Genomic DNA, 15541 nt, shown 5'->3' with positions numbered 1-15541 from the left:
CTTTTATTACTTTGTTGTTGTACTTTTCTTAGTTTTATTAACAAATATGGCTTAACTTTTACCTAATCAGCATGCAAGTTAAGTCTGTTTTTTCATTTTGATTTCATATTATTGGTTTTGATTATCCCATGCTTTGTTTGCTATTTAAATTCTGATATATGCATGTTTTGTTTGCATGACTTGTATGACTATTGCATGCAAATAAAGCATGTGCCATTGCTTTTACTTTGTTTATGTTCTTTGCAAGAACATTTGTGTACAGTCGCTTAGGTGTGTACAGTATACAATCATAAGCACAAGCCCAAAAAAAGGAAAATAATTACTATATACTATATCGGTGAAATAATAAGATAATATGAGAATAAGTTTGTTTCATTCTAACTGCCCTCTCAATTTTAGATAAAGATACTAAGCAATTAATGTTAACTGCCCTCTCAATTTTAGATAAAGATACTTAGCAATTAATGTTACATTAACTGAAGGATTTTATTTAATGATTCAGAAATGCCTAATATATAAGTCATAAGCTATGATATAGCCCTATAATCATGTTAACAAGCAATATTAATCGATTTAGTATTCAATAATTTAAAAAGAGAAGTTTATTGCAGCATAAGAATAAATTTTAACATTTAAAAAAAGCCGCGCTACGCCACAGCCGAGTTTTAGTTGAGGGCATGATCAATAGATGGCGCATATTCTGACGGGTTGGATGACGTTTTTTTTAATGGTATTAATAGTCAGTTTCCCATCTTTCGTGTATTGTCTTTGGTTATGGTAGGGAAATAAGGACTACTAATAACCTGACTACTATGAACTGGTTGTATTGCAGGCTGGTGTCCTTAGAGGATGGTTACAAAAATAATGTTCTGTTGGCATGGCCATTATAACCCCATGTAATCAGGTGAAATAAAAGCTTTATTTTAATTTATATTTTATTAAATCCTAAAAATTTAATCGTTACAATTTTTTTATTAGAACCCTAAAAAGTCAACATTGCAGTACCCTGAGGAAGTAGTGCCCTCACCAAGAGGTATTTTAACAAGTTAATCAGCTGCTAGACCCACCCTTAAAGCAGTTTTTCAAACTGACATCAGGTTGCTGTGCTGGGATGTGGAAAAACCTTCTTGTACTACGTATAAGCTTTCTCGGCTGTACTCCCGTTTTCTCTCTGCTGAAGAATGTAGTGCCCTTTCATACAGAGAAAATTTACGCACAGAGAAAGCAAGGGGTATCTTGTCAGGGTAAAGTGAACACAAAGGCGACCCTTTTATGATGTCATGCTTACTGCTGTGACTCGTAAAAATTCCTACTGGAGCTATTGTCTGCCTTAAATGTAGCCTCCTATGTAATATGGTGTGCATAGCCTATAGATTTATCACACAGAATTTCATAATTGTATAATGGCTCAGAGTTCAGTTTCACTGAATAAATGAGAAAATCGACTTGTTTTAAACACACACTTTCAAAATTTACCTTGGCTTTCTTTGAAATTTAGCGAGGTTCTAATTCTTCCAAGTCTTGGTCTTGTTATAGAAAATGGGTATACCCAGTTTTGCAGGTAGAGCGGCATGCTGTGCAACTCCACCCTCCTTCAAAGTAACAAGAGCAGTGGTGCCCATAATGGAATGCCATGCAAAGGTTGTCAATGAAAGAGGAAGAAGGAAAGGGGAAAATTAATAGGACTCAAAATATATTTAAGATAATGAATACTGAACTTCATAGATCACTAACAAAATAATCCAAAATTATCCCAAACAAGGCCTGAAGCCCAGATTACTATAATCAACAGCATGCAAACTGGACTCAAACTTAATATGCACTACATCACAAACTGACATAATGTTACACTATGATCTTCCAAACTAACAGACAATAATGCAAAATTCCACCGTTACAAAATAAATTTTGCACACCACAAGCCTACCGTAAAATAATTTACAAAAACCCATCGCCAGTGTTACAAACTTATTGATGATTATCAGACAACTAACACTGACAAGCCTCTGGATAACATAACATCAGGAACACTAACAAGCTGGATAACAACTAACAACTCAAGCCTCTGGTATAACAACTAACACTGACAACCTCTGGATAACAACTAACACTACAAGCCTCTGGATAACAACTAACACTAACATGCTCCTCTGGATAACAACTAACACTGACAGCCTCTGGATAACAATTAACGCTGACAAGCCTCTGGATAACAACTAACGCTGACAAGCCTCTGGATAACAACTAACACTGACAAGCCTCTGGATAACAACTAACGCTGACAAGCCTCTGGATAACAACTAACACTGACAAGCCTCTGGATAACAACTAACACTAACAAGCCTCTGGATAACAACTAACACTGACAAGCCTCTGGATAACAATTAACGCTGACAAGCCTCTGGATAACAACTAACGCTGACAAGCCTCTGGATAACAACTAACACTAACAAGCCTCTGGATAATAACTAACACTGACAAGCCTCTGGATAACAACTAACGCTGACAAGCCTCTGGATATCAAATGATCACTAACAACCATTTTCTAAATACAAAACATCATCATCACAAAGTCTTTCTTTCTTTGTATTCCATATTCTATGATCATGAATTGACAGTTTTCTATGCCCAAGACTAGCCCACCATGAACAGAAAGAGGTATTTCATAAAGCAATGTGCACTAAAGCAAAAATTCTAAAATGAGCTACCTTTAATAATCACAAATTTCACAATCGTTAGCTTATCTATCAATTCTCAAAATGACTGTCCCTAAGTGATTTCTGATTATCAGATTTCAAACAGTGTCACCGACAAATTATTAAATATTAAATCTATTGCAACAACTTTATATCTTTAACAATAAATCTATTGTCACCAAATAACATCTGAAAACCTGACTCCACAGTCCAAAACACCAGCACGTCAAAACTTTGAAAACTCATACTTAAACCCATTTACATCCTTAAAAAGTAAATTGCCCATCCATGTAAAACCAAGATATTTTACAGCATAAATCATGACCCTTTCAACAAGGCAAATTACACATTATCAAATGTGTTAACAGTAAAATCAGTTATTAATCCAGTGAATTCTACCGCTACTAAGCCATGGTAACACTCATCAAATCTCTGCAGTAATGAAATTCACACCTCAAATAACCATGAAATTCCTCATATAGTACCACCATTACATAATCAAATGACATGAGGAACTTGCACTCAATACCTAAAATCAATTCACCATCTGAAACTGAAGTAAGCATATCCAAAACTGGCACTCAATATTTTTAACTTTTGTAAGTAACAAGCAATCAGTCTATTCATTGCTTCAATTTCAATCAAATTATTTCATACAAGTCAAGCCTTCCATTAAAATGGTAACCCAATAATGAGGATACTAAAATTCATCTTTTGCATTTAGTGAAGTCAGGACATTTCATAGAACCCAAAAACTCTATACCTTTTAGAATAGTATTTGCTGATAGTACATAGTACAATAACTTTCCAATACAGCAAAGATTTAACTATAAAACATTATCTTTGTAGACCTGTCACATAGATTTGTTTCAGTTAATTCTAAGACAACCACATCCATCAAAATTCTGCCAAGATTCACACGCCCATTTTTGTCTAATTCCTAACGATGTTCTAAATTTGTCATGTTTCTTGCACATCCTCTAAAAACATGGTCATTGCGGTATTTATCCCTCCTTTATGTCAGGTACACGAATGAAATGCCCAGCCTGTTTCGAGAGGGCATTTAAGCCCCAAGCTGGTACTCCCTTTTGAAATGACAGTGTGGGACCAAAATATAATTAAAAGTATTTTCATACACTTGACCTACGGATAACTTTTTTTGTTAATGCTCTGATACGTTTCATTTAAACATCTTAAGACATCTAGCAGGATATGAACCATAGAATATTCAATACTTAATAATAACTTTGTGACAAAAAGTTTCATGTTAAATACTGTTAGAGAACACCAATACATAATACTGTAGAATTAATCAAATTCTATGTCAGCAAAAATTGAAAATTCTGTCAAAGACAATAAGCTTTCTATTCTCAGTAAATGATGCTATACAATTTAGAATGTTTTCTTTACATTTACATATGTACATAATAATCTTCATCACTAGATAAACTTTTAAACAACAGAATCTAATAATAATAGTACTAATTCTGAATAAAATTTTCAAGTAATTTTTCTTAAAAAATAATTTAAGAATCTGAGGTCATTCGTGTAAAGTATTTTTACAACTATCTACTCATTTTAGGCCGCTAACCACTGAGAAAATATGTCTTAGATATAAAAATCTCTAAAGATAAATCAAGTAATCCAATCCGCAAATATTTACAAGAAAATGGACCTACAAAGCTGTAAAGCAAGAATTCCATTAACTAAAATACCAGCTAAACAAAGATTAACACGTTTAAAATATTTATAATTACCATGCCATTTGCTTACTGTTTCTTGTTATCCAAGATTAAATTTGAGTTCTATTACAAGACTTGGGCAAAAATCCAGCACAATTTCTCAAAGAAAAGAATACTGAAATGTATGACAATTATCAATTTTTTCACATTATTCACAGAAAAACTGAACTAGGTTTTTTGGCCATTATACATATGTTATGTACAAAAATCTGGCACAAAAATCTTCCTGCTTACTATACCACATCCTAAGACAATACATGTCAAGCATGCATTTGCTTATGTTAAAATACAGAAATGACAGTGAACATCCATTAAACCTATAGTCTTAGTGGCAACATTACGACACACTCCTTGAGCTTCCTGTTAAAATAATTTTCATTTACATTTGAATGAACTACCATTCTTAGCATGTAAGGAAAATGGGAATACATCTGGGAAAGCACATGGAAAGTATTCGAGGGGTTTTGCACCTAAGCAATCAATTCTCAGCATACAAAACAACCCTTTGAGTTGGTGTCAAAGCTGATAACTATTATAATACCTCCTGTCGTGGACATTCCTTCCTCTGGGCACTGCAATGTTGACCCCAATAAGGCTTTCCAGTTTTACAGTTATGTACCTACACAACATGATGGAAGGACTTTACCTCAACTTACATTCATTAAATATAAACAATAAATCAATTTTCTTTAAACTGTTCATGTTTATACCTTAATCTTGAAAGACTTTGCTCTACTGCTTACTTTATCCTAAGCACTGAAAGTGCACAGCCTCCCTTCTCACATTAAATCACAACAGAATATAAACTACTTAAAATTCAAGTTAAAAGTCTCGGCAATTCACTTCAATATTTGGTTAAGAATGCAAACACATCTACACCTAAAGATTTACAAGACCCTCACATCATAACCTAAGATAGATATAACAAAGGAGTGACTAGTTTGTTACTATTTTACAGAATGATTTTTCTTGTCATTAGTTTACTGTACATCAATATCATTCTTGCTTTACTGTATGTATACTACTATCAAATCTGATATAAAAATCAATATCTACTATCAAATCAAATATTAAGATTAATATAAACTAAATTCTGAAATACATCATCTTTTAGCCTGAATGTTAACACGTAAATACTTTAGTATGTAATATCCCTCCTGTATTAAACCAAGCCTTTACATTTAACTATCACTATTTATATAATATTACACTGATGCAAAACCTAGTGTTATTTAGATTCAATAACTGATACAAGCTTGAAAAATTCTGAAATACTTGATACCCAAAATAAAATTTATGTAAAAAATATCTCGGGACCTGATAGCTGATATAAAACTGATAAGAACTTATTCAGAACCATACACCATACACTAGTACCCAATGTGTCACAATGACTCTATAAAATTTCAGTATACAAAATACATAACTTAGCAGCCACTGCAAGGGCAGATGATACAGCTATGCTCATAAGTGATACAACATGATTACATAGGATTTCATTCAAAATTCACAAAGTGGAAACCTAACAGCTCCTTATCTAATTATTATTTCAATGCAAATACACAATTATTTCATACAATAAGGCCATAATATGTTTTATAAGAGTGAAATCTGTCATATATTTCAAAACTGTAATAAAATATCATGTGGCCAAATTTCGGAAAAAACAGTCATAGAACATTTTTAAAACTTTCATTCACTCATCGTCAATGCGTTTGACAAAAAAAAAAAACCATCATCAGATCTCAGTTAAAATGTTAAAATAATAATACTGTGGTATAAAAAAAAATTTGCCATAACATTAATATTGCTTCCAATGAAACCATACAATTTGAAATAGTCTTATTTGATTGTTTTTACCCCTCAATGCTGAAAAATGTAAGTAAGTAAATACGAAACTATTACATACTGTGGCTAGAATGCATTTACCACTACCAGCAAGTGGGCGGAGTTTGTGTGATACAACCATTAGAGTGGCTGCAACATGAACTACCTGGATCATAGGTCTATAATGAGTAGCAACAATGAAATTATCTTGAAAAAAATATTATATTTGTTAGAGGAATATTTGGATTTTCATAAAAATGAAATGTTTTAAGTTATATTTCTTAACTACTTCCAAAATCATGTCTTACTAGCAAATATTTGCCAATGATTCTTTTGTTAAAGCCAATATTTTGTTCCTAGGCCTAAGTGTGTTAGATTTCTTTACTTACTCTTAGCATTTACATCACTATACATACATGTATTAATGATTTCTGGCCCGAAAGCATATGACGTTACCTACACATTCTTCCACATCAAGTTTCCTTATGAATGATAATTATGGACTAAATGTGAGTAGAAGGACTTTCAAGAAAATAATATTTTAAGCCATGAAAAAACAAGTGTTTCATAGGCCTTGATATAAATACTAATACATATAGATATTTAGATTACATAATACCCATCTTCTCCATAAAATTTAAATCATCGTCTTTTAATCTTCAAAGAACAGGTATCTCTACAAATAAATTCTTTAGTAACAGAGATTACATCTCAGAAGGGATAGATTATTTTTTCAGTCCTATAAATTATTCGCAACATATAGGTAGCTTGAACATAGCCCAAAACTTTGACATTCAAAGAAAACTTGTGATTCATAGTCATATTTTGAAAAAGTTATTATGACTGTTGAGCTTATTAGGTCTACTGTTACAGTGCTGCAAAGGTAGTTACGTTGATAAGCCCACGGGGCATGTGAAACATACTGTCATTAACGGCACTGTTAACTTTATCGCACCATGCTTTGAGCTAAGCAATGTAAAAAAAAAAATTAGTTCAAATCACACAGGTTACAAATTATAAAAGGGATCATATTTACATACCATATGGAAAATAGTGCTAGCTGTGATTTTGCACATGTGGACATGTATGACATTAAGAATAGAAAAAAAAAGTTTATTACTACTTGGCAATGTTACACTGAGTCTGAGATTTTGGACGATACACAAAGAATGATGTCGCTCAGATCTGAACTTGACTGTACAAGAGGACTTAATCTTACATCAATCAAAAACCATCAATCCTGTCAAAAATAGAACTCTTTGATAACTGAAACTGAACCAATAGCCGAGGTGATTTATGTAATACTATACATGTCCTAAACCATAGTGAACTACTTATATGTTAAGATCCCAAAGTTTTTTTCAATTATGGTAGTGTGGTGGTACACCAGTGTCTTCTCAATGTTGTGGACTGAATTCATGTCATCACATCTTGAGAGATTTTCTCAGACCTGATCACACTGTCCATGAATCAAATATGGGTGGGTTGAAGAAGAACATAGGTCTAATTGCTGAGTCTTCAGTAACTATTGCCTGGCTTACACAGGTCATCCTACTTGGGTAGTGTGCTTCATTCTTTATGGTAATTCCCTGCTGTTCACATGGCAGTGGAAGTGACAAAGAATTATATGGTCCAAAACATACTACATGATTTAGGCTTGCCAATTGATGATGATTTCCTGAAAGGATGAGACACAATTTAATTAAATCATGCAAAGTATTACAATGAGTAAATAATAATCTATAACCAAGTTCCAATCATAATATACCTAAGACCCTCCTCCCAAAGATTTTTATATTTGTGTTGAACGTCTGTAGTTTAAGAAAAGGACAGCTAAAAGAAATTCTACTTAATTATAGCTACACAATTGGTAAAATTTTTAATAAAATTACACTTCAATGCAAATTTCATTAAAAAATCTGAAATTTCATTGTTCATACAATACGTATATAATTCAACTAAAAAATATATTTCTTCATCAATATAAATGATTACTACTATTATTATTTAAGATTAGCTAAGGACTAATTAACGCAATTTATACAATTTCATACAAACTTTTATAATTTATGCACCAAAAATGTAAACACTCATCTGCTTCAACCACTCTTTGATTTGTCTCAAATTCTTCTAGCATATTAATCTCTTCAATCAATCAATCAATCAATCACTTCCTGTGGCACCCACGGGGATGCACAGAGCCTCGATGAAGTCATGCCACTACACTCTGTCCTGGACTAACTCCTAAGGATCTGCTTCCTGCCTCATGGTCTTCAGCCAAGTCTTCTTTGGCCTACCTCTTCTTCTTCTACCAAGAGCAACCTACCTTGGTGTATCTCACACTATTCCCTGTCTTCTGTACGCATGGCCTAGCCACTTCCAGCGTGAGAACCTAACATACTCACCACCGTTACTTCTCTGATGGTGTTATGTATTTGATATCAAACTATATCAGTAGCATAATCTAAGTGAAGAAGTTTCCCATTTTCTCCCCAGAGTATAACTGCATTTCTTTTTTTACCCTTCTCAAAATGTAATCTATGATAAATAAATACAACAGAGACAAAATACCACCCAGAATGACAAAATCAATCATCACTTTACATGATGTGCTCACATGTATAGTATTCATAATCCTCACAAACTTTTCTGGTATTCCATAATGCCTCATGATTTTTCCCATAGTCCTTCTCAAAACAATATCAAAGGCCTTTTCAATATCAACACAACAGACTTAACAGTTTTCTTTTCATTAGCTTGCAACATTAAATGCCTAGCTTATTAGGACTAAATCATTTTAAGAGAAAAAAAAGGTATAACTGATCTTTGCAATTCCCTCTCACAGTATTTGCAATATACCAGACTATTTTGAATAATGCAATAAAGCTAAACACCAACTACTGAAAAAAAACAGTATTAAAATACCATCGCTGTCACATATTTCAAGAATTTACTTAAAAATAACTCCAAAATCTAAGTATTTTCATAAGTAACCTCAAAAGCAACTCATACTATACATAAAACCAATTTTACTGATTTCCTTAAATTTTAAGGTTGATGAACAACAAATTATACTGCTATTTAAGACAAAAATATTACTATCATTATCATATCTTGAAACTTAGCCATGATGGCTGACTACAAGAACCTAATTTTAGCTTGTCCTTGGGTAGACACTATCACAGTCCTTGCTGTACAGTGCCATTTGTCGTGAACATGCACCTCAAAATGCTAATCTAGATCCAGTTAATCAAATGTCATATAAACATAATAGCAGAACATAAAAGTATAGTTTTTTTCAATGCAATCAATAGTCCCAGTAGGCTCATACTTAAACTGTACCCAGTGTAAGGCATTCCTTTTACATGATACTACTTGTTTGGAAAACTGTAGAATTGTGGTAAAAAAAATTATTGATAACAAGGATCATGTAAAATCTACAATTTTCATTAACATTACAATAATTCAGGATATTACTGATTTAGGTTCTCAAGTCTATGTAACTATCTCTATTGCCTCCTTTCTAAAGCGGCAGCTTTTGAGGAACTATGAAAATTCCTATCCCAGAGTGAACAAAACTGGAAGAAATTGACAATTTCAAATAAAACTTTTATATCAACTCTTAATAGGCTATGTCTATTATGAAGCAACAATCAGCATTCAGTACTACACAACCTAATTACAATATAATCACCATTTCTCTGAGTATTTCTAGGTACTGAACAGAAACCATTTCTCTATACACTACCAATAAATAAATAAATAAATAAAAAACTTCCTGAGGTTTGGGACTGACGACTCTTGCAGTTAAGGTGGACAATTTAACTGACGCTGGACAAACTTTACAATTTGTGGTGAGTCTGGTGGTTACACTTTACAAAGCACCACACACTAAAATGACATTGAAAACTTCCATGGTTGCAACTTGGCCAGAATGTTTGCTGTTGCTTTCAATGATTGCAGTGTATGCAAAGCTAACATCTTAAAGATCTGCAAAAGAAATTCAATATTTAACTACCTCCAAAAACCTTATAAAGTTTCTATTTCATGCACACTACATATAAAAAGTATTCAATTTCATATTCATAGGGTGCTACTATTAACAAAGATGAATACTGCATTTATATAAAACATAATTTTTTTTTTAGCATACTGCACTTTCCTACATATACAAACATGTCTTTATTCTTGGCAAAGGCTACTTCATATGAACAATGTTCATCATGACAAGCTTTCAGTAAAACTAAAATCAGATCATGGACGATGGATATATAAATATGGTACTAGGTATATATGGTATATTGATAAGACACTTCTAATTTAAAACTACTGCGCAAAATCGTCAAATCTCACTCTTTCCCATTCATTTACCATATAGGTAGTACACAATTTATTACCGTGCCTCAACTACCATACCGATTAATAAACTCCCAATGTAACTTACATGTACTATGATGAAGAAGAAAATTAAATACACGAGATTAAACAGACAGAAGTCAAGGGAGGATAAGGTGTTGTCATGTCAAAAACATTCCCTGGACCCTAACATCCTGAGTCCTGACGTCTTGGAACACTAATTTTGGATCACGTATCCATACTTTGAGTGAATTTTAGTAATAAAGTCGAAAAGTTTTGTGGTATATGATTCTTCCACATATAGGTATATCACATATGGAATAAGTCATTTAGCTATTTATATTTTAGGACTCGATCTGTATAGCCTGTGGTACTAAGGCTTGAAGCCAGAAGTCCGATAAACAGATCAGCCTCATAGTCTCATAGATATAAAGGGCCCCGTTTTCTATGAAACAGCTTGTGTTAAAAAAAAAGCATTAAATGTCAAATGAAATATCTTGGATAGAATCAAAACTAAAGCTTATATTTAGGTATTCAATACACATACACTTAACTTTTACTTAAAACTTGCTGATCTTAGATCTACGTCATTCGTTGTCTATTAGTGAAATTAGACCAAAAAATAAATAAAAACATTAAACAAATTTTAATCAAAGTCTCACATTTTATTCATTATGATCAATACCATGTCATAAATTCCCATTTCTTACTTGAAGAAGTTAGCTATAAATTACCTATCCAATTTATTTAACACTATTGTAACAATTAGTAATTTAATTCAGAATAGTGGACATCTATTGGCAGTTAAAGTAACTATAAATAAAAAATAAACCATAAATAGTAACTGACAACGTTTTGTTCACGAAAGAGTAACCTTCGATTGAACATTAAATATTCGGAAGTTCATCTTAGTAATATAAAAATCACCTTATAGAGTATTTTTATTCTCTTTCATTCAAAAGACTGCTTACTGTAATTGCAAAATATTACTTTAATAAATCGAATTTAAAATCTAACACAGCAATCACCGTAATTCAGCTTTCCTTTAACAAATAACTATAGTGTAAACTTTATAATTATATAGTATATATATTTTATAATAAAATTATAAACTTCAAATCAAATATATATGTAATGAATTACATTATTGAATTATTAAGGACTATTAATGGTATATTTTTCTTAAAAGCTAGAAATTTTTATAGCAGTTTTGCTACATTTGTATGGGAAAACAAGCAATCAGAATAATGTGTAAAGTTGCCGCTCAACTAAAGTAAAACCTTCCTTCAATCGACAACATAGAGGTGACTTGGTTAATTTAAATTAATACTCAAGTCTTCAGATTATTGAAATATACAATTTGCCAGAATATTGGAATTTTGGAGAGCTTTTGTCAGGGTGTTTTGTAAAACAAGTCGCAGACGTAATTCTAAACGGGAAACAGCACTAAAATGTAAAAAAATAGCATTCAAATCATAACAGAATACGAGGTAACTCTTTATTGAATTAAAGTTAATATGTATTATATTAATTCAACGTGCACAAAATTAAGCAATGAATAGACCATTTAAAAATTTTAAGTAAATTAAAAGAAAATACGGTAACTATACTCTGTTTTTTTCCATCTGTCCATCCGCCTGTGGTGTTTTTGTATGGTAACACTGCGTCCCAGGGTTTAGATAGTTACATTCAGCTTACATTTAACAATAATAACAATATCCTATTTCGAATATTAATGGTGTAATTCGCATACAGTAAATTATTAAAACACTTTTTAGTTGCAAATGTACACCCAGATATCCTTTTATTTATTTAAAACTTACACATGGAGTAACTATCCAAAGCTCGGGACGCAGTGTTACCATACAAAAACACCACAGGCGGATGGACAGATGGAAAAAAACAGAGTAACTTTTTCCACATACACGTGATATTACCTATGATTTTAAAGAGTGCTGCGAGAAATTTAATTCTGTTAAAATTACAGTATTGTCCATAAATACATAATGAATCCTTTGGTACGAACGTCAGACGGTAGAAGCAGCAGAATTTGGCTATAAAACTATTTCGCAAAATAATGATTGACAACTTTTAAACCCTCCCTGACTCAAAAGTTTTTAGTAGAAGATAATTTACAACGTTGTTAGTTCAATATAAAATAAATTACCAGTTAAATGTACTAAATTTGTGATATATCTGCGTAAAATTGATAAGCTTTAAATATTTAATATATCGCAGTTTTTATCTTGGACCTCCCTGCAAAAATATCGTCTGCCAAGCTTTGTCATAGGTTATTTCAAAGATATGACTATTGTCTTTTTTTTTATTTAAAAACTCTATTAGACATTCTTAAACTTAAAATTTCATCATAGATATAGTTTGAATTTGATTATAATAGTACTTTGTTCTATAAAATATATTATTTTTATTGAAAAATTAGGTAATACCTTGAGATTTCTGCCAAGACCGTTTTGGTATTACAGACAAAGCAGACGAATTACTGTAACGTTTTAAAATATACAAAAATCAACGAGGCTGTACGTATAATTTACCATAAAACAAAAACAATGAAATGAACTGAAGTAATTGTTTAATTATCTACATTCATCCATATTTACATTTTTTAAACAAAATTAAGCAAAATTTATCAGATGAAAGAATATGATCATAATTATGTGACATCCACAGTCCTCAGTAAACTACGTTCTCGCTTCAGTGCTGTATCTAATAGATAGAGATATGTACTATACACACATGTACATATGTCCCGGTGGATATTATGGGAAACATGGCTAATGAACTCATGCCTTGAGCATTTTAAGCATGCCATTTTCACTTAATCATAGGTGAGGTCCTGAGACCCATTAACTATATTATTATTTACAAAAAATAATTCTTAAAAGATATCTGTCTTTGAACACCGTGACAGCACCAGAATCCTGTGAAGATAGGTCACCGTGAGATAGGTGATCTCTCTCACTCCAGCTACCACTCGAGATAGCTGATGTCTCTCTCTCACCCAGCTAGCATCCACTGGAGATAGCTGATCGCTCTCTCCCTCCCTCTCTATCTCTCTCTCTCTCACCCTTAACACTGTCAAATTCCAGGCACCAAAACAAACTCATTTCTGAAGTCTCAGCCAATCAGATCGGCGGACCAAGGAAGGAATGTTTTTGGTTGGTTATACCGAGTACAAGGGGCATGGTAGTATACTGTTCAAACACCAAATACCCTGGAATTAAGTAACTCGCTACCTGGCCTAATCACTCTCGGAAACTTTCTGGAAATATTACTCAAAGTAGAACTTAACCTTGTATACATTGAATGTTTTTATAAATGTTATAATTAATATTTTTTCTAGTTTTAATTTTTTATCCACAGTCATTTTGTTTGAGCGCACATCTTGGTAATGCACACGAAATCCATATATAAGCATCCACTCAATGTATGGAAAATATTATATATAGGAATATTATAAATCAGCTCTCCAACGTCCAGATGCTAATTTTAAGTTAGCTTATTTCGACTTTATGATTATAGTGCCTCTCTCTCTCTCTCTCTCTCTCTCTCTCTCTCTCTCTCTCTCTCTCTCTCTCTCTCTCTCTCTCTCTCTCTCTCTCTCTCTCTCTCTCTCTCTCGCTATACTGTAAAATATATTCTGAATATTATTTCATTACAGATGTATTATCAAAATACTCATTTGCGAAGGAAAAAAAAGTAAACTACGCAATTATCACCAAGGGATTATATCTTAACGAATATTGTGGATTAGTCATGCATGAACTACGTACATTGAAATAAGATGAACTGATTTAAGAATTATAACTAATAAGAGTGTATGGTTTCGCTTAGGACAAATTTAAAGATCCCGGGAAAATGTCTCGCCAATCAGAGTTAAGTATTGAGTGCTATGACGTCACATTAGCCAATGGTAAAGGCGTAGGTAACATCGCCATATTTGTTTTTATTGACTCGATGTTTGTCGTGTGTATGATAATTACCATACACATTTATACCTCCTAATTTAAGCCGGTTTGAAGATATACTAATTTTGGTGTGGTTTTGAATAGCAATTTTCCATTTTGATATTTATAATAACTAAGATAAGGATGGTATTTGATACTGATCAGAGATATTGGATCACAATATTGGTATAAGTGTTGCAGAATTCGAAAAGGTAGTCAAGAGGAAAAAGATAAAAAAAAAAAAAAGTTTAATAAGATATGCACGTAATGAAAATGGGAATAAAAACTTCACGTAGAATAAGAGAACAATCTAATGGCCTAGTAAATGGAGAAAGATTTATTGATGAGTATTAAACTTGTAAGTGCTTAGATGCTGTCTGAAGCGGATGCAGTCTCTGGTTGATGCTGTTCACTGTTCAGGAATAAAATTACACAAATAATTGATTGGAATGCAAGTAGGATGCTATAGTCCGGTGGTAATCGTGTGATTGACAGTCTAACATGGGCATACGAAGTATGTTTGGAAAGGCATAGGATACAAATACGTACGTATGGGTGAAACAGTCTAGGCAATGTAATAGAGGAAATATTAAGCAAAATAAAAGAAATATAGATAATACCCCTATTGTTATACAGAGTCTCTTTCTCTTATATATGTATATATATATATATATATATATATATATATATTATATATATATATATATGAATAACTTGATCACGAAGCATATAAAACGTGATGCTATGTATAAATAAAGGTTTTTTGCCACGAAGGAAGAAATGAAAAAGCGAGATAGCCAAGTACTTTCGGTCCTGTTCGGACCCTTTACTGAGGCACAGTAAAGGGTCCGAACAGGACCGAAAGTACTTGGCTATCTCGCTTTTTCATTTTTAACTTCGTGGCAAAAAAACCTATATATATATATATATATATATATTATATATATATAGGTTT

This window comes from Macrobrachium nipponense, chromosome 35 (assembly GCF_015104395.2).
Source record: "Macrobrachium nipponense isolate FS-2020 chromosome 35, ASM1510439v2, whole genome shotgun sequence".
In the NCBI taxonomy this organism is placed as follows: domain Eukaryota; kingdom Metazoa; phylum Arthropoda; class Malacostraca; order Decapoda; family Palaemonidae; genus Macrobrachium; species Macrobrachium nipponense.
The sequence above is the reverse complement of the archived record's forward strand: the minus strand, read 5'-3'. Positions refer to the sequence as shown.